The 20,292-nt window shown below is 32.7% G+C and overlaps 1 protein-coding gene across 16 annotated transcripts in view; it reads left to right on the top strand.

The window, feature by feature from the left end:
• The window catches only part of rdx (BTB/POZ and MATH domain-containing protein rdx), a 208,177-nt gene that overhangs the window by 22,584 nt on the left and 165,301 nt on the right, over nt 1-20,292 (top strand). For 11 of the 16 annotated variants that reach the window (XM_088204916.1, XM_088204927.1, XM_088204923.1 and 8 more), the window contains one exon: nt 16,907-16,971. The exons of the other annotated variants lie outside the window; for them this stretch is intronic. The gene's annotated coding sequence lies outside the window, so the exon portion shown is untranslated. The remainder of the gene's footprint in view (nt 1-16,906; nt 16,972-20,292) is intronic. 16 annotated transcript variants of the gene reach the window in all.

Here is a 20,292-nt window from a genome sequence, read left to right as displayed (position 1 = left end):
TAATGATATGAGATCTTAATGTAATTTTAATAAGGCAACATATAAAATGTGTTTGTTAAAAAGTAATATGGGAGTTTCTAGTTAATTTAATACATATTCAACTTGATATTTGTATGTTTTGAATTTAATACTTTAAGTGACGGTTCAATGTGGCATTTATTTAGTCGTCTGTTGAGTCTGGCTTTACTGTAATTGAATAAGAAAAGAACTTTCCCGTCCGTTGAATATGCACAAACCCTAGCAGTTCGCCTTTTGTGTTTGTAATAAATAGTGAGGTACACTCAGTCGTTTTGCGGTTTGCCTTCGGTGTTGTCTTAAATTTGCCCCACTTTTACTGTAGAAAGTGAAAATTGCACACTCGCTCACATTACCTGGCGTATGCACGGGCATATGTGTAATTGTACGTATACATTTAATACGATATGTCATGTGCTCTTTATGACACACAAAGGCGATTGCCTGTCAGCGCCAGTTGTCCCATACGATCCGTTATCGAGAAATTGCATACACAAAGACAATATCGACACGGAAACTGAACAACGTATTGAATTTGACGGTTATATTTTTTAGATACGTATAATATGGCACGTGGTTATGATAAATTACGGAAGTTGCGAGTCGCTCGTAGGTAACTTCTGCGGAAGAGAGCGAGAACTTTTCGCGGCGGACTTCCGACGTGAAAATCTCGACGCTTGCATTCATACATATTGATACACTTGCATAACTCGTCGAAACGCGGTTAATTCTCTTTTTCTCTTGCGACATACTTCGCGCTGAAGTGGAGTAAATATGTACTTTCTAACATCTTTAGGTAAACTGTCTAGTGCCCGAGCGTCGTGGATTTTCGCACGAGTTGATGATGGTGTTGAAAACGCCCGATTAACGGTGAATGTGAATAATTAGTGTCGAGGCACTATAACTACACTATCCAATGTTTGGATCGTATTCAATACTAACTAATAGTAATTGGTCTTAATTTAGGTAATCTTTAAAATGACATACTATACTGAATTACCGGCTGTATACGCTACTGATTAATTTAATTTAAATCACTTTTCACAAAGTGGTAAAGCTAATTCGCTATTTTGTAGCATCATTGAGAATCTTTAGGGTAAAATTCGTTGTCTCATCTCTGCGTAGGGTTATCCACGGAAGTATTTTCTAAAATTGATTAAGGGTGGCCTCGATAATCCGACGATGCGTAAGTAAGTGCTACACAAAATCTTCCAATTTTCAGCACCTCAACGTCTAGTGATTCTGCACAAATGCAACTCTATTATTTTTCGACGACGCATGGTATAAAACATCGAGTTTATCAATATGTGATATGATCCATAATTTACTCACATTTCCGGGTTAATATTTTGCGGCTGTGGACTTTCTCAATTATTGGCATTGAATTGTTTATCTCTTTTAAATCAATAAGAATATTTTTTATGGTTTAGCCTGTTGAAAATAATTTATTATAGCTATTTTTTTTAATTATACTGAGCTGCAGTCTTTGGCAGCAGGTATAATCAAAATTAAACTTTGTATGTACTGACTTTTGAAATACTCCATTATTTTTCTTAATATTTTTTATAACATAGAATTATGTGTGTATGAACCTGTATTCATTATACAACTGATATTTTTATTCTTCATAATTTTAGATATATTTGAATATATTAATATTTTATCGTTTACTATTCGATAGTTGAAAACAATGATTATTAAGTAACTCTAGCAACGACTCAACAGTCACTGACCGGATGGTCGCTCAAAGGTTTTTTTACATGTTTGACGGAAGGAGGGTGTTTCTCGGAACCAAAAACCTCTCAGATCTTTCGATAGTCACGCTTTATGTATAATACATATATTGGAAAGCAGCTAAAATCTGTTTCTGAGAAGCGGTGTTATCTCTTTGCCACAGATCCTTCTTGGATCGAATGCGATGAGAAGTGGGTTGGGTATTGATATATGTTTATACATATAGTCCGTCCAAGATATGAACACTCATTGTTACAGTATTGGTGAGATGATAATAATAGTATATAATAATAGGGTGACCATGTGAAATTTAACGTTCGATTATTTTTTCCTATTTTAATTTAATTTATTGAAGATAATGTAAAATATCACTTATTTATTTTATTTATTTATATACATATTTAACCCAAAAATATGGTAGGAGTTTTGGAATCACTGTCCAGGTTGAATATCTGTTTAATATAATATTTAAAAAAAATACCAATAGAATATTACAGGAATTGTTCTATTGATTACAAAATAACACAACATGACAATAATTTAAAATTAAAATATAACATATTATAATTTTTAATTTCATTTCCAACATATGGTCACCCTACCCTTAACCTTTCCCTTACTGTGATATGTATTTACTGGAATTCGACACTAAAAATGTGAATATCTATATGAAAAATAATAGATATGCGGTTCAGAATTTATGTATTCCTCCGTTATATTATTATGAAGTACATTCAATTATAATAATATGTAATTATTTATCTGGAGTGACGGAAAAAAATGATTTGTCGAAAAATCGGGTGTAGAGTGACCAATACACAGAAATATTTGTCATCGGACCCATCTGTGTGCGCGTGAGTGTATGCCGTTTTGAAATCAGTTCAGTTGTGTTGTTTACTCAGGCGGAGTTGATTGTGTGCGTAGTGACCGATCTGCAGGGGCTCTTAAGCGATTAGTGATTATTATTATTATTTCTCGTAACACGTAATTGGTATGTTTTTTTATATATATTATTGTGTATTATTTGTATTCAATTTTATTTATATATTCAAATTCTTCCCAATACAGAAAAAAATAAAATGGAAGGAAGTAAACTTACGAATGAGGAGAACTATGATAGCGATGTCGAGTTTGAAATGAATGAGAATATATCAGACACTGAAGACATCGTTGAAGATCTTGACAATGGTGATGGAGAAACCAGTGATAATGAAGACGAAGAAGATACTGAGAATGAAGACGAAAGTCTTGTACTTAGATCGCAAAATGGATATGAATGGAATTCACTACCACCACCACCCTCAAGACGTCGGGTGCACAATATCGTCACAGAGAATTCTGGCCTTATAAATAGTAGTGCCAATGTGAAAACAATGAAAGAAATGTTTGGACTCTTTGTAACTCCGGATATGATAAAAGAAATATGTCATGAAACAAACATTCAAATAAATCGTTTACCTGAAAATAAAAAGGAGCCGATTTCTGAAGAGGAATTATACTCTTTTGTTGGAATAATGCTTGCATCGGGTAGAAATAGATCACGAAAACAGAGTTTACATGAACTATGGAGTACTGACGGTCTTTTTACTCAACCATTTTTCACGGCAGCAATGTCTCGAGATAGGTTTATCACCATATATAGCCATATTCGGTTCGACGATAGAGAAACGAGGCAAGAGAGATTTAACATCTCTATGGACAAATTAGAACCGATAAAGTCAATTTTTGACAAATTTGTAGTTGCGTGTCAAAAAAATTACTCACCAACTACAAATTTAACCGTAGACGAACGTTTGGCCTCATTTAGGGGAAATTGTCCATTTCGTGTATATATGAAATCAAAACCTGGGAGATATGGAATTAAAATTTGGGTGGCTGCTGATTCTTCTACATCATATATTACTAATCTACAAATTTATGCAGGAATGATTAACAATCGTAGGGAAATAAATCAGGGAAATCGAGTGGTTATGGACTTAGTTCGACCACAATACGGCACTAATAGAGGGATAACAACAGATAATTTTTTTACGTCGGTGCTATTATCGGATAATTTATTAGAAAAAAAATTGACTCTGACCGGTACACTTAGAAAAAACAAACGAGAAATCCCTAAAGTTTTTTTGCCATCTCGCCATCGGGAACTACACAGTAGCATTTTTGGCTTTACGCCCACCACAACCCTCGTCTCATACGTGCCGAAGATCAACAAAGCGGTGTTACTTTTAAGCACCCAATTTCATGATGGTGAAATAAGTGAACATCATGAAAAAAAGCCAGAGATTATATTGCACTATAATAAAACTAAAGGTGCCGTAGACACGGGTGACAAGATGACGGCTGAGTATTCGTGCGTAAGGTCGACCAGAAGATGGCCTTTTCGGATCTTCATGGAGATATTAGATATTGCAGCTTTAAATGCATATCTACTGTGGACTCTAAAGTATCCTGAGTGGCAGAAAAACAACAGAAGTCGCCGAAAATGCTTCATTAGAGAGCTCAGTTTGGATTTGGCCGAACATAATATTACAAAAAGAAAAACTAGCACAATAAAATTTCACAAGCCCCAACAAGATGCGATTGACATCGCAATGTCATACTACCAAAAAAATTCAGCCGAAACTACTGAAATAGTAACAAGCAATTTACCGGATTTACCAGCATCAATATCTACAGCATCTCGAGCATCAGTGAGAAATTGCAGATTTTGCCCTTATCCATCAAAAAAAAAGAGCACGCTAGTTTGCAATATTTGCAAGAAATCTGTGTGTACAACACACAGAAAAAAAATAATTTCATGTCCTAATTGTGAAAGAACGAACGCAAACTAGACATTTCATTTAAATTTAGTATAATTTTGTATTTTATTTATGTACATATGTCAATTACATTGTTTTTATACATATATTGTCTTTACACCTTTTTTATTTTCAGTTTCATATTTTATTTTATATTTCAATTTATTTATATGTATTTTTGTTTATTATTTAATAAATGTATTTACATACTTGTGGTGTTCGCGTGCATTCTGTCTTTTTATTCAAAAAAATATTATTAAGAGATTTATAACCACTGATCGATTTCCGGCGCGTGTTTTTGCCTGCATGTGTATACATGCGTGAGTCATCCGCTGTAGTGGTCTAGCCGACTTTTTGCGATGCGGTCTCGTTTTTAGACAATTTAGCGCTAATATTACAAAAATTACTATATTTTAAATTTAATTATAATCAATAGAAATAATATTTATGATTATTCATTCTTTTGCGATTTTTTAAAGCACTATTTCGTTTGTACAAAATACATATCGCCTAAGATGTACAAAATACATATCGCCGAAACGCGCGGAATTTTTAGCACCGTAAAGGAAAGGTTAAAACAGCCCTTAAAACAGGAAAACTGTATACATATGTATGCATGCATGCGTACACGCACCCTTGTTTCCAACACAATGATGATGAGCGTTAACATCTTGGATGGACAATACATATATGAAATAAATTACAAAAATTGAGCCAGACATTTGGATTGATTAAAAATCGCTGAATTTAATAAAACATAAGAAGGCAATATTATACAATAGAATAAGTGGTGTTAATCATACATAAATTATTGACTTGACAAGGGAGTTCTTACAACAACCACGCTACTCCCACTACATGGTACCTATTATTAATCAATGATCTAGAAGTCTGCCAGATATTTTATAAATAATACTATATTGGTATTTCTTTGAAGGTATTGTTTTTCTCGTGACATAAGAATTTTGCCACATTTTATTATGGTAGACATTTTCATAAGCAATCGTGTAAATAAGTAGGTAATTTCATCGTTATCACCTTATATTATTATTAAAAATGAATAAGCTGACTATTGACGTCATTGAACCAGAAGCTCTATTCGCCGCAGCTAACAACAGCGTATAGAAAAACTCATCATCGATCTTTCCGAACCACTTTAATCCGCTGTCCTCTCTCGCCTCGGACCGTTTTATCGGTTCGATTACATCGCGTATTCCTTTTGCGTCCCTTTTTTACGACGTCACATCCGAGTGGAAAATAAACTAATCGAAATCCGAAACCGAAACCGTTTAGCCTCGTATTGCCTGGAACGTTCTCTTTCATATAAAGCTAGATAAAAATTAATAAGGATCACGTGTCCATACAGTGGATGTTTATTTTTATAAAAAAATCCTCAAGAGCTTTTCCCTTGTGCGTACTTGACATGGCGGGTATACGATAACAAATAAAAATCCTTGTAGAGTAGGTAATAATTAATGCTTAGACAGCGCTTCGCAAACTATGGCCCGTACCGGTCCTAAGAAAATATTGAAATAATTTTCATAACAAGAACATATGACCTTAATTTTGAACTGTACATTGTAATCTATGCTCTTCTATGTAACTGTAGTGATAGATTGCGGCACACTAAGATATACGTTTGTTTTTGAAGAAGATGCTACTTAATACGCTTTTGTTAACCAATTAATTATAATCAATATTAAGCCCGTTCTTGAGTATTCACGTGGGCAAAAATTAAGTGGGACGTGTTCGAAATACGAATATGTTCATTTCGCGTGCGGCAACCTTAATTTACGACTGCGACAAGTAGAAGAGCAAGTAGCGAACGTCTTCTTCGTTTATTAATAATTTCGCATTGACCCAAAACCAAACGAACGAAGAATTGCTTCGTTTTTGGGCAGGCAGTTGTCATGAGAGTTTACTAGTTGACCAGTTAGCCTTTCGGCGTCGGTTTTCCGGTCGGAGTCTGGGACGTCGCGAGGTCGTCCTCTTATTGTTACTGACCTCTCGGGTCCGAACGGCCAATGCCGCGACTACACGTTAGGGCCATTGTTAAAGACTGATGCGAATTTACATAGTGCGGGTCGGAAAACTCCGTCGGGGTTCGAATTAGGATTTGCTCTAAGGCGGCGAAAGCGAACGGTTAAGCTTTCCCATTATTTTGGAGAAGGATGGAGGATTGCGCAAACGGTACTGTTTTATCGCGGTCGTTTCACTTTTGTTGTTTACTTTTACGTTTCCTGCTATTGGACTGATTGCTGTTTAAACAGCATTGAACATGTGACAATTTTTGCACAATTTGCAGTCACAAATTGTTAGTAGTTAGAGTTTCAGTGTTAATTCATTGAGCGCGTGGATTTTTGGGTATTTCCTCCATTAGTCATTTTGCTGTTCTTTTGTCATATAGTATAAGTTATTCAATTGAATCATATTCCGAAAAAGTATCGTAGGAATCGATGAAGGCTGTCACGAAATAATAATATAAATTAAGAAAAGCGAGGTGGCCTCTAAAAATAAGCTCGTAATTTGGAATTGAAAACGAAATATTTTTGATCGTTTCGCTCTATTACAGCCAGACATTGAGCTTTTATTATAATGATTTAACCATGTGATGTTTCAATTATATTCGGTTAGAACTATGCAATGCGAAACCTTCGAACAAAGCTAGAAAAGTACGTAATAAATATATTTATTAGTTTAAATATACACTGTCGATTATCCATCCGGGTGTGGATTATCCGAGCTCTAAATAATATTTTTTTTTTAATTTTTTTTAAATCTAATTTTGATCAAATGTGTTACAATTTAGTGCCTAAATTGTTATACTGATACGTATTACAATACAAAAATGAAAATAGAGAACTAAATTATAAAAATTAAAAAAAAAGTATTCAATTTTTGGTTTAATTTTGCGAGATAACAATTTCAATTCCGTTTTCTTTTCCTCTGCACCAGTCTTTTTTCTCTTTAAAACTTTTATTTGCTCTTCCTTCATTTCAGCACTTTGTTTGATTTTATACAAAAAACTATTAGTATTTTTTAATAATTCGAAACAATTGCTGTTGAAAACAACATCAAAAAATTTGTTTTAAATTTTATTTTCGAATTAGAAAGGCTCGGATGAAGATGGCTCATTTAGAGAAAAAGTGGGTAGTGAGAGCGGAGTATCGAAAAGGGACAGGAAATCCCTATTTAACAATCCGATAGTATTGTTTCACAATGTAATTTTTATAACACATTTCGTTTCGACATCTCAAACATTTACCGTTTAATAAGAAAAAATACAAATATTTGCTTAAAATACACACGGTATACTCGGGGGACGGTCGTACACAAAAAAACACTATTTAAGTCTATTGTTATTATTTCCATCAATGATTTATGATCGTTAGTTATTCATCGGTTGATGGATAGCTTTCTAGCAAGAGATGTGAACAGATATTTTTTAATACTCCAATGCAATTTTGATATTAATTACACAGAATAAATTTTTTGATTAGGTAAATAATATTTGTGATTCATAAATATTTTTTTATGATGCTTTCAAGTTTATACTCCGCGAGAATTGACAATGATCGGTACATCAAGTTTCTGTTAATCATTTGACTCATAGTAGAAACACATTTTTGCTGTCAACAATGTATTGGGACGGATGAGCCCTTTCGCGTGTTTTTACGATGAGCAAATTTATATATTAAAATTATCCCAAACTTACAGACAAACTTTGCTATTTTTTCCATCTTACTTGGGTTTCATCGCAAAGTTTAAACTTGTCTGTGGACTTTAAAATGTATATATTATGACTAAAATGTAATCTTTACAACTTTGTAATAATTAAATTAGTTTAATATGTGGTGTAATATAAGTTTATTCGTTATTCTACGAATATTTTAAAACTGATAAATTTTTCAACCATAATAGTTTCGTAACAAACAATATTTTTAGTTGCCGTTGTAATTAATTTTGAAGTATTAATTTTAATCAAAATTTATATTTGACGGTTGAAGTTTAAGACCCCCCCCCTCTTCTTACTTATATATTATTGATCCTCCGCTTTTTGTTTCCCAGATGCAATTCTAAATTTATCTGTATTCTGTAAATAAAATTCATTTAAATCAAGAATCAAGAAATATATTTTTTTTATAATATATTTGTTTTTGCTATCAATTTCCAAATAAAGTTATTATTAACAATTCCTTCTATTATTAAAATTTCAAAGTTTTTCTTAAATAATTATACACCCATACATATTTAATCTTTTAAATCTATTATTTAAACACTAGATGCATTGTAATTTTTTAAAAATTACTTTAGAAAAAAATAACAGCAATGATAAATTATCTTCTTAATAAATTTGATTTTGGAATTTAAAAAAATAGGTCTTATAAATGTATAATGTTTTTCTTTTTTATATCTATCATATATTGTGTTAACATCAATATTTCGATTAAATTAAATATTAACAATTATACATCGGTTTTAATTTTCTATTCAAACTTTTTTTTTTTAATTAAATACTATTTAAGCAAAAACAATAATTCGGATTCTACGTTCGTGTTTACAGATTGTAAAAATTAACTTGTGAAATTTATTTCTGTAAGCACTTCGTGCCAGATCACCAATCCACAAATAAATTGATTCCTCTGTTAAACGCACAAGTGAATCTTTCTTCGATTTAACAACTTATTTTTAAGCAGAATAAATGCATTTCAATCCGATATTCATAGCACTCGCGGCATTTATATGGCTTTTCCACCTAGTATTACTCAATGATTTTACCGTTAATTTACAACTCATATACTGGAAAATTTGCCAACGCTTGTCGGTCCAAAAAAAATTGTAAATAGTTTGGATAATTGAAAAAAAATATAATTTCAGTTGCTCCTTTTACAACATCAACAATGACTAGATTTAAAGAATGACAGATACATGGAATCAAAATCGCTCCGTTTCTTATATCTCGCATATTGGCTCCATTGTCGTAGCCTTGACCACGAAGATTTACAATGGATAAGTCATATTAACTCAAAGAATTTTAAATTACTTTCATTCCGGTCGTGTTCTTAATATTCATGAATTATATGAAACTTTCCTCAATTTCCACTTTCGAGTTGCTAACTTAGGATTATTTTTCAATGTGCATATCACACAACAATCGACTTTTGTTCTTTATTACTTTCATCCGGCGTACAGTCCACAATTATAAAAAAATACAAAGCATTTTTCACCATTTTCAAAATTTTGTTTTTGGTAGTTTTGGCGATCAATGAGATTCCCAAGTAATGGGTTTTGTATTGATATTTCATTGCACGTTTTACGTGTTTTTTTTAGCACCGGATCATATTTTGAAAACATCTCGATAATTTTAAGAAATTTACTATTATTGTTGGTAAATAATTTATCTGAAGATCATCTGAATGCAATATTTTCTGAGACCGTAGTTTAAATATTTTAAATGATTCACTTGAGTAACTCGTTTCAGTGTTCTACTTCACTCAAGTACAAATTTATTCGATAGAGAATTAATGGTTCGATCAGTAGACAGTCGCATTAGATCAATCCACTTTTAATAGAAATTAAAATGTTGTTTGCATATTTCATGTATTTCTGCTCTTGCTAAAGCAAATTCTTCAATGCTGAATAATTTTCAGCAAAAACAAAACACTCGATTTGATTAAAACGAATATACTCGAGGAATTCCAGTTTTGGGATCCGGAACATTTTCGAGAATCACGATCGCGTCCTCTTTTGATGGACGTTAGGGCTAGGACGTCCGCATTTGCCGACTCGCCTATAGCTGTGGCCATCCGGCTCCTTAATACGCTGGCATTACATATTGACTTGTTTAATGTTAGCTACGAGGAGCTGATCATTTCATTTTGATATTTTATATTTTTTTGTTATGTTTATTATTTTTAAGTATTGTTCTATTTATATATATATATATATATATATATATATATATATATATATATATATATATATATATATATATATATATATATATATATATATATATATATATATATATATATATATATATATATATATATATATATATATCATGTATATATACATAGGTATATATACCATCGTGGCGCATTGGGGTAACCTGTTAAGCCACGATGGTCTTAATTTAATCTAAGAAAATAAAAATACGAGCCACTTTTTTTCAATTCCACATTAACTGTTTTTCTTTGAAAATGAATTTGATTAAATAATCGCCCATCTATATCTTTCAGGTCATAGTTAATGTTGGCTCATACTATATTTTCTATTTCGAAATTCTTTAAATTTTCGGGCCATTCCATTGGTAATCATCTCTACTAAACTATTTTTTACATCGTTTTTTAAAGATTCACAATCAGACATTTCGATATTCAAAATTTAAGTATTTTGCTTAGTAGTAAAATATTCGAAAAATAGACAACATATTTTTTGAAATATTTTAGGCGCCCGTGTGCCGAACACTTCGTGGAAATGCATCTGGAATTCATAAATTAAATTTTGGTTATTGCAAAATGAAATAAAACCTAAATCATTTAGGGAGCATGATTATTATAAGCTAAAAGAAGCATGGACGGATCTTCGAAAATTGGTTCAAAAACAAATAGCTTCCTGAAGTGAGATTTTAAAAAAAAGTAAAGGGTTTCCACAGAAACCAGTTTTGTTAATAGATGATCCTTCTCATCCGAATAAAAGCATATTGAAAACGAACGACGGTCTAATGGTTGTAATTTTTTAATTCAACCAATGCATCATCAATGAAACGGTTTTACCGTGCTGGTCTTCTCAAAACTATTGTCGAGGAAAATGATGACTTCAATTTCTGGAAAAAATGACGCCATCAAAAGTAAAGCCAGTAACACTACATCTACCGTAGAAAAAGATTTTTCCTAACGTGGAAATATATGCATTGGATTCTAAAGAGACAGGCAAAATAATATATTAAAAACATGCAGATTAAAATGCTTTGAAAATGTAGATAATGAAAATATTGAGTAGTGGTTTGATCGCGATTCAAATGATCCGGGTTTTCAATGCTTCAATTACCATTTAAACAGAAGAAGAAAATAGTGATAGTGAGAATACAAGTGAAGAAAATACTAACAATCACATTAGGCACAGACTTTTGTTCAAAGTTTACTGGACTACATCGACCAAAGGGGTTTCGAAAATAACGATACATTAATTCTTTAAAAAAAATCGTACAGATATTCGAATCTTATTGAGAGATTCTCAAAAGCAAACATGAATCACAGATTTTATAAATAAATAAATACAATGATAATCTGTATTGTGTATAATATTATACATGTTTTAAAAGTAAATAAAAATTGATAATTCGGACTATCCGTGTTTATCATTGTCTGTGAACTTCCTCCCCAGCATTAGTCCGGATAATCGAGAGTATACTGTGCCTAGTTTTTTTTTGTTGTATTTTAATTCCTAATTAACTATTTAGATTATACTTGAAGTAATTATTTTAATTAATCTTCTAACAAGAGATATATCAAAGCATATACATTTTATGGATTAATTATTATTCATACAAACGACTGCACTATTGTGTTATGTTTTTTAGCTATACTTTGTACGTATTTTATATATACTGTCATAGATAAAATCAGGTTACAATAAGATATTAATCATCGATGATCCATCTTTTGAAGTACTGAAGGTCAATTTTAAAGATTTATTGAATAATCATATGACCTCACACACGCGGAAGCACGCTAAATATCCAACGAATTAATTTCTCAATCGCATGCTCATGTGTATCATAAACCTACACGTGTGATACATTAGTAGTTATACAATCCCGCGCGTGTGTGTGTTTATGCATACCACCACCGTATTAATTAACGTTTAAGGTTTCGCACGGCGCTCGCGCTCTGACCTTCTATCTCACTCTCGTCGTCGTGTACGTAGCAAACTGTTAATTGTGTTCGTTCAATTAACATAAAGAGCCACTTTGTGTGCACACGTATTCACGTACGTATACATATCGACACGCGATGAATGAAGACATTGTGTCAGTACGTATAAGCCGATTGATTGCATACTATATTTATCCGAGCCATATGTTTTTCATTCCGGCCGAAGGTTTTCCGCGAGCCGTGTGTGACGTTCCACTTTTCCGACGTATCTTATCTTGTATTATATCTCTCGTATCCGTATTATATATTGTAGTATGTTAATTGAATACGTTTTGAACTCAAAAATAGGAGTGAAGTAATGACTTTTTCTGTATTATGTGCAAAATTTTTATTGTTTGGACTATCGATTATAATAATCAAATTAACACCAACTAATCATCGTATATATGTATGTACATATATACAATAAAAATGCAGATAAATGGGCTCGAAATTTGGGTAAATGGTGAGTCTATCTGGTTCATCATGCTCAGCTGAGACTTAATCTGAAAGTTAGTGCATGAGTAAGGTGGTGGTTTGACTAATTGTGAAGTTTTTTATACTGGTCATTATACAAAGCTTGGACAAATGGGAGAGAAGGCCCAATTATTATTTAGTTCCGCCTTCGGTATATTCATTGGTAAAAAAGTAACTTCTAGGTGGACATTTCTGGGCAACCAAGGAAAGTTACAACAATTATATTCGATCCTAATATATTACAAAGAAAAGTGTTTTGTGTAGTGGTAATAGGCATTTGAAAATCTGCGTGGCTATTCATGAATTTATTCTTATATATTTCATGTTTGCCCTAACAAAAAATCGATTGCCCTCTCGTTTTGTTTGGCCAAACTATTGTTATTTTAGCTTTCTAAAGGTCCGTGGTTAGAACCCCATTAAAACGAAAAAAAATATATTCGGAAATTTTCCTAAACTTATGTTTTTTCTTATTTGCTGTGTAATTGCATTCCGTAACTCCTTTGCAATCATTAAATCCTTATCATTAGGGTTTTTTTATCAGTAATTAATGAATCACTGTGGATAAATATATGTTTTTATAACCAGGGCTGTGGAATCGTTTAGTATATAAGATTATTTTCGCCAGCATATAAATGATAGCAATAAAATCATTAAGCAAAAAAAGACTACGTCTACCAAATTCACATTAATTGACTTATTATAATTATATATTTAAAAAGTAGGTACAAAAAATATATTGAATGTAAAAAATATTTAAAATTAATAAATTGAATAATTATACTCGCAAGAAAAAAGCATGTTTCGTTAGTTTTATTTTGCCAGGTTGACTAAATCTAATCTTAAATCTTTAAAAATATCAATTTAAATTTAATTTTTTACATCTGTGATTTAAACTGAATTAGATCTTTCAAAAATAATTGCTTTTATGGAAACTCTTAAATCATATTTGATTAAGCACGGAAAATAAACGCTCTTTAGCGTATTCAACGTGTTAAAGAAAATTTTAAGAAGGAGTCGGAGTTGGTCGATTTTTTACGACTCTGATTCCAACTCCACAGCCCTGCTTATAATGCCTGCAATACACTCTCTGGAAGTTGGCCAAGGTTGGTCAAGGACGGAGAATATAGTGGGTTACTTCGGTCGAGTTCGGTTCTGCCTGCTCTAAAATCTCTCGGAAGTTGTCCGATGTTACCGAGAACGGGAGGTAAAGTGGGGGTAATTTAGTCGACTTGGCCAGCTTCGAGCACTTTCGAACATTGTCGGCATTTTTCCGAGTCAAAGGGACCGAAGTCGGAGCTGCTCTTTCGAGCGCGAGCGGTGATATACTTCGCCTTTCGATCTCTCGCGTGTTAAGTGAAGAGAGTGAGAGAGATAATGATATGGTGTTTTGCAAACTGAGATAGAACGTGTAACTCGGTTCAATTTCAGTATGCGCGTAGGCGTCCTACGGTTAACACGCATGTCGAGCGCTGCTATCCTATCGTGGATCGCATGTTAACATGCTTTTATGAAACTCGATCTTCAACAGACTCTTACTGACATCTTTGAATATTTTAGGGCATCAAAAGGGATTAATTATATTTTTGATAGTATATTTTTCCATTAGATATCGTTATTATATTTTTTTTCATATAAAATTAAATAATTAAAAAATAATTAGTGGTACTTGATTTTGTTAAAAAAAATCGTTTAGAATATCCTTATGTATTTTCCTAGATCGGTTTATATAAATGTCACACCATAACGAATTATTATTTAGAATATATGGCGACAAATTCTAGGATAGTCACAGATGTGGTGTTCGTATTCTGAAGTATCATTTTTATGCCTTATGGTATTTTTTGCGTAAATTGAATATTTACGACCGAAAAGTTTTAATTGATATTGTGTTGGTGAGTGCCCACACAAACTTTAATAATTATCAGTAGCGTAATTTGAATACAAACAATTTAAAAATTGCGATTATTTAGCACTTTTTTCGATCGCGCGTAAATATGCCGGCCGTACGTGACAGAAGCCGCCGTCCAGACGTTATTCACGCCGCGAAGCGCGCTGGCATATGAAATTCGCGACAGTGTGGGCGCTTACTCGAAGTCGTAGATCTCGGCCGTCTTCAGTTGTAACTTCGGTTCGGACATCTTCCAGAGAGTGTAGTACAGGCATAGCGGAAAAATCGTAGTATAAATCATTTGCTCAATGATTTTATAGTGCATCTAGAAAAAAAGTTATCTATATTACCCATTAGATTTTCTTTTAAATTTTATCAAAATAAATTGTAAAATGTTTTTCATTGCTCACTGATATTTTTTATTAAAATGTATTAATATTTCTGGTTTTGAGGCCGGATGTGTGTGACTTTACAGCAAAAATATACAATGGAATATCTGGTAACAGTTTATTTAATTGATCATATATAAAATATCACATGTGTAAATGGTAATGTAGTGGAGTCCTACTAGCTGTTATTGAAAGTCTGAGGGTCTTCGCTGGAGATTCAGCGAAATATTTTCGTGATGTGATCTTGTGATGATGCTGGACCATCCGTTGATATGACTCGTGCCTCGGGGAGAGGGGGCGTTTCCCTTCGTGTTGTCTCTTTGCCTGCCCTATTACTGATTCCAGACAGCTCTAGCGAATTGCAGATGAGGATATAGATGGGTCACTTGCATCGTCTCTTTAACACACCCACGAAATATGTACGCCTTAAAAGTGCAAGTTGCCAACTTTTAGCGATCGTTAAAATAGCAATATTCATTTTGCGCAGGGTAGAATGTTGTCTATCGGGCAGCATTTTCTCACAAAAGAATAGTTCTTCCGATACTTATGAGTGATTAATGCCTCGGGACTAATGCGCTTATAGATGATCCGTTAAATATTAACAATTAATAATGCAATTGTTTAGTTTCGAGCTCTCTATTCCGTTGTTAGGCATTACCTTAGAAACGAGTTGGTATTTATTTTCATTTGTTTAAAATGGTCGTTAGAAGGTCGACCTCTAAGTTAATTGTGCATGTGGTTGGAACACACAAAAATATACGGTAAAATATTTCTTTAATTAAAGTGGCAACTAGTGGATGCTGTTCCTCAGGATTTATGAGAACTTATGATTGCGTAATTTCCCATGAACTAGGAATAACTAATTTTTCGTTTACAATAATACGATATAATTATTATATATATTACGTTTACAAAGTATATAACAAATAAACTAAAAATAATTATTTTAAAATATTTAAAGAACAAATAAGGAGCATATAAATAAGTAACAGACTCGATTATTACTTTCCGTTTATTTGTTCCTCGTCAATTAAAGCTTTACGTATGAAGCTCTTTAATTCTATGAATTGTTCGATCATCGCTATTATCGAATATCACTTTACCTCAAATTCTAAGAATTCTTCAAAATTACATATAATCTTTGTGTTTTTTTCATCACATTATTAGCAAATGACTAATAGTATTTTGTAAATAACGTTAAGGACAACCATTGTTTAAAAACAGCTCATAGTTTTAAAATAAAATTATAATAATTTATTTTTAATCCAGATCTAACACTTAACCGATTTTCTGTTCCCTATTTATTTTTTTATACGCAGACGGCATTAAAGAAGCTGTAAAACCCTCAGTATGTACCGTAACATAATTGAAAAGTATTATTTAGGTCACACCTTACCCTGGTGGGTCGTTATTTGCGAATGTAACGCTTTTCCGAGTTAAAGCCCTAAGGTCGAATAGTCGGGATAAACGCAGAGGTGTATAACCCTGTAGTCAGCTACGACCTCGCATAAAGGTTGATACAGCCACTCACTCAATAATTTAACATCCAGTTAGTAATTTCCGTCAATTTATCATCATCATACTTTCAGATGAAAATGAATGATTATGCAATTTTAAAGTATTATGATTATTATTGCTAACAATTTTATAATAATATCACAATAAGTATTTACCTTACTGTTTCAGATTGTCCTTTTTGGAGCTCATCGCTTAATCTTGCCGGTGTCCTTGTCCCTTAAGGATGTACATAGGTATGTTCACACTTGAAATATAATTTTATGAACGCGTCAATCATATCGGCCTTTAACGATATAATCTTGTTTAATTAACATAAAAAAGTCGATTTATAAATTGAATTTAAGTTATCGTTCGAGAATCGATTTGGTTTGCTTTTAGCAGGAATTCTCTCTCTGTCGCTTCCAGCTGCGCTGGTCTTCTAGTAGGAGTAGGTAGTAGTCCCTAGGAGAAAACTTCGCAATTTTCGAACTGTGGCAACGTCTGCGGTGTCGCCGACCGCCCACGCCCTCAAACCACCAATCCGACCCCCGCCCGAAGCTTCCTCTTCTTGGCCTTGCGTCCCAGGCAGGGCCTTCAACCAACCACCAACCCCTGGAACCCTCCCGGAAGCGATTTTGTGGGGATACAGTCAACATGTTTCCCGTGCTCGACGCGATCGAGGGAGACCGACCTGAATACAATATCCGGGGCGGGTGCTCAAGTCCATGGCTAAAAAATAGTCTTGCTGAGTATAAATAAAAATCCTTGAACGATGCTAGTAGTTTTGTATTATTCGAACGCTGTAATTAATTTGTTTCGAACTTGAAACATTACTAGGGTCATAGTGATTTTGCAAATTAACTTTCGAATTAATATTACACATTGCCTTTTCGAGGATGAAAATACAATGCTCTACTATATCTAAAATAAATGCATTACAGCTTCGCTGGTAAAGATATGAAATAAAAATAGTTCAGATCGGTGATGCTCAAAATATACTACTCGTTGTTCCACTCAAGTGTTTTACTTCATGTTCAATTGATTTAACCATGAATGTTATATTTAATCCTGTGGCGTGTCGTCATTATAATAGAGGGACAAGGCTAGTCCCTTAAAAATTTTACCTAAAATTGTCCATATTGTTCATTCAGATTAGCGAAGTTAGAAGTAGTGAATTGTTATGGACCGTCGTCCGCGTACGTCGGCTCAGATCAGAATTGCAGCGACTATCTTCTTAACCGTTTCAATGCCGCGCGAGACTTTTGTCGCTCGACGCGGTCACTACGCTAGTGCCGCGTGAGACTTTTTCTCTCTCACAAAAACTATTATTTACGCTAAGAAAAAATATTACAAGCCGTATTGGATTTATAGTCATCTACGAAGTAGCATTAAAAATTATGATAATTTGAAAAGCGAGTTTTAGAACCACATAATATTTGTTCGCAAATAAAATATAAAATAAGTATCAAGAAAATTACGACATTGAAGCCTTTTGGGGACGTGAAAAGGGTCAACACGTGCTTTCAGAACGTTTATGACCTTTATTTTTAAATCTAAAAATACGCAGCATTACGTCGTTGATACGTAATACACATTGCGGCGCAAAATTTTTATTAATTCTGTTTCCTTCGCTGGTACCTTCATGACGTTCCGTTGAAGACAAAACTTTTTTAATTTACTCTTCTCTTCAAGAATTTAAGGGACTTTTAATAAAAATATTTTGATTTATGTCTTTCAAATAAAAATTTGAAATATTTAATTTTGTTAAATAACACATATTTACACAGAACTTCTTGAATATAATTTCTTCTTATCTAGGTGCTATAAATTAGCTTCTTGAATATATGAAAGAGGATTCGGCTCACGAAACGATTCCTTCAGAACAAATCATAGAATATTGCATTCTCGATCGATTGTTCGACAATTTATTCAGAAGTTTAAGGTTTAGAGTTTTAACATGGAATATGGCTGACACGGCGTTTGTGCATAAATTGCAAACCAAAACATAAAACATTTTTTTTTTAAATAAATTTTATCAAAAAATAGTTTTTAATATTTTTCTATGAGCTATATTACAAAATATGCAGATTTTCATTGTAAAACAATATATACTGTTAATTTAGAGGAATATGTAATTTTTTTTCATACGTTTTATTAATTTTTACATTAATTTTACGTGCATTTTCAGTTGACAAAGAAACTTTATTGCTTGCACATACTATATTATACATTATTAGAACATGAAGATTATTAGACAAAATTATAATAATAGAATAATAAAAACATAAAATGGAACTAAAATTAATCACATATGTATGTATGTATGTACAAGATACATATGAAAAACAAGCTAGTTTACAAATATGTACATAGAGACATTTCTATGTTCTGTTTTGAAACAGGATAAACAGAAGTGGGGTTGTCCCTCACATCCCCCAAAGTATGTCACAACTTTGGTGGTTTTATGTCTCGCAAATTTTCTTCCAAACTTAGAATTTAATTTGTAGCACCTAGCGCAATTACGTGAAACTTTTCGAGTTAGAACATCTTTTTTCAATAACTCATGGCTGATCGTATTCTAGTTATTGCTGAAGTTGATGGCCCGGAAAAATCTTTGCACGACGTAAGATACAACGCAAGCTCCTTCCGAAACTCTACAATGGTATTTTTTTCTTTTATTACATTTTTTAACATAAAAGAATTTACTACTGAAGTATTTAAAAGGAGCTCGATTGCCAATTTGCGGTACCACTTCACTGTTTTTAGAAACGAGCTGCAATACGCTGTCATCTGGTCGGATAAATCCACCGCTGCTTCCCCCTGATTAATCGTAGAACATTATCGGTTTATCAACCAGATTACCTCTTCTATTTTTTATTCTTAATATTTCTTGTTTTTCGCATGTCTCTCCATTTAAAAATATTGATGCCTTTTATATTATGCTTGGCAGCTATTTCGCCTCGATTCAATTTTTGCCTGGTAACTTCTTTCAGCAATCCTCTCCGATCAATTCTACTTGTTCCAAGTAAATGTGTCTTTAGCCAATAGTTTATTAGTTAAATCCAAACTTGTGTACCAGTTATCGGTACATATTGTATGTACATGACGAAATATTGGCTGGGAAACTGTCATCAATACATGTGTTGACACTGATCCCGACACATGCGTTTTTTTCCGGAGTATACCTGTATGTTTTAAGTATACCCAGAGCTTGTACATACCATGTTTTAAAAGTTACGGTACGCCACTGATCTATTCGTATCACTATACATATAAATTATATCTGCATGTCCGCGATTATTCAGAAAATAAATTGATATATATTCTCCGATAGTACGATATCGGAATTCTGAGTAATTGCTGCTGTAATTCGCATGTATGACGCGTTACATAAATGGCTCGAACCAAATCTATCACGCTTGCATTCAAAGACATGTTTTAAATGATTTTTTTTAAATACAGTTAATATTGTTTTAAATAGCATATGACAAAGTTAAGAATAAGTACTTTATATCAAAATAAAATAAAATTAGAATTAATTGAGATTAAATACCAAAACAATAAAGCAATTTAAA

This window comes from Plectrocnemia conspersa, unplaced genomic scaffold, assembly GCF_051122295.1.
Source record: "Plectrocnemia conspersa isolate PC_06_02 unplaced genomic scaffold, ASM5112229v1 ptg000014l, whole genome shotgun sequence".
Lineage (NCBI taxonomy): Eukaryota > Metazoa > Arthropoda > Insecta > Trichoptera > Polycentropodidae > Plectrocnemia > Plectrocnemia conspersa.
This window is presented reverse-complemented; position numbering and strand designations above follow the sequence as displayed.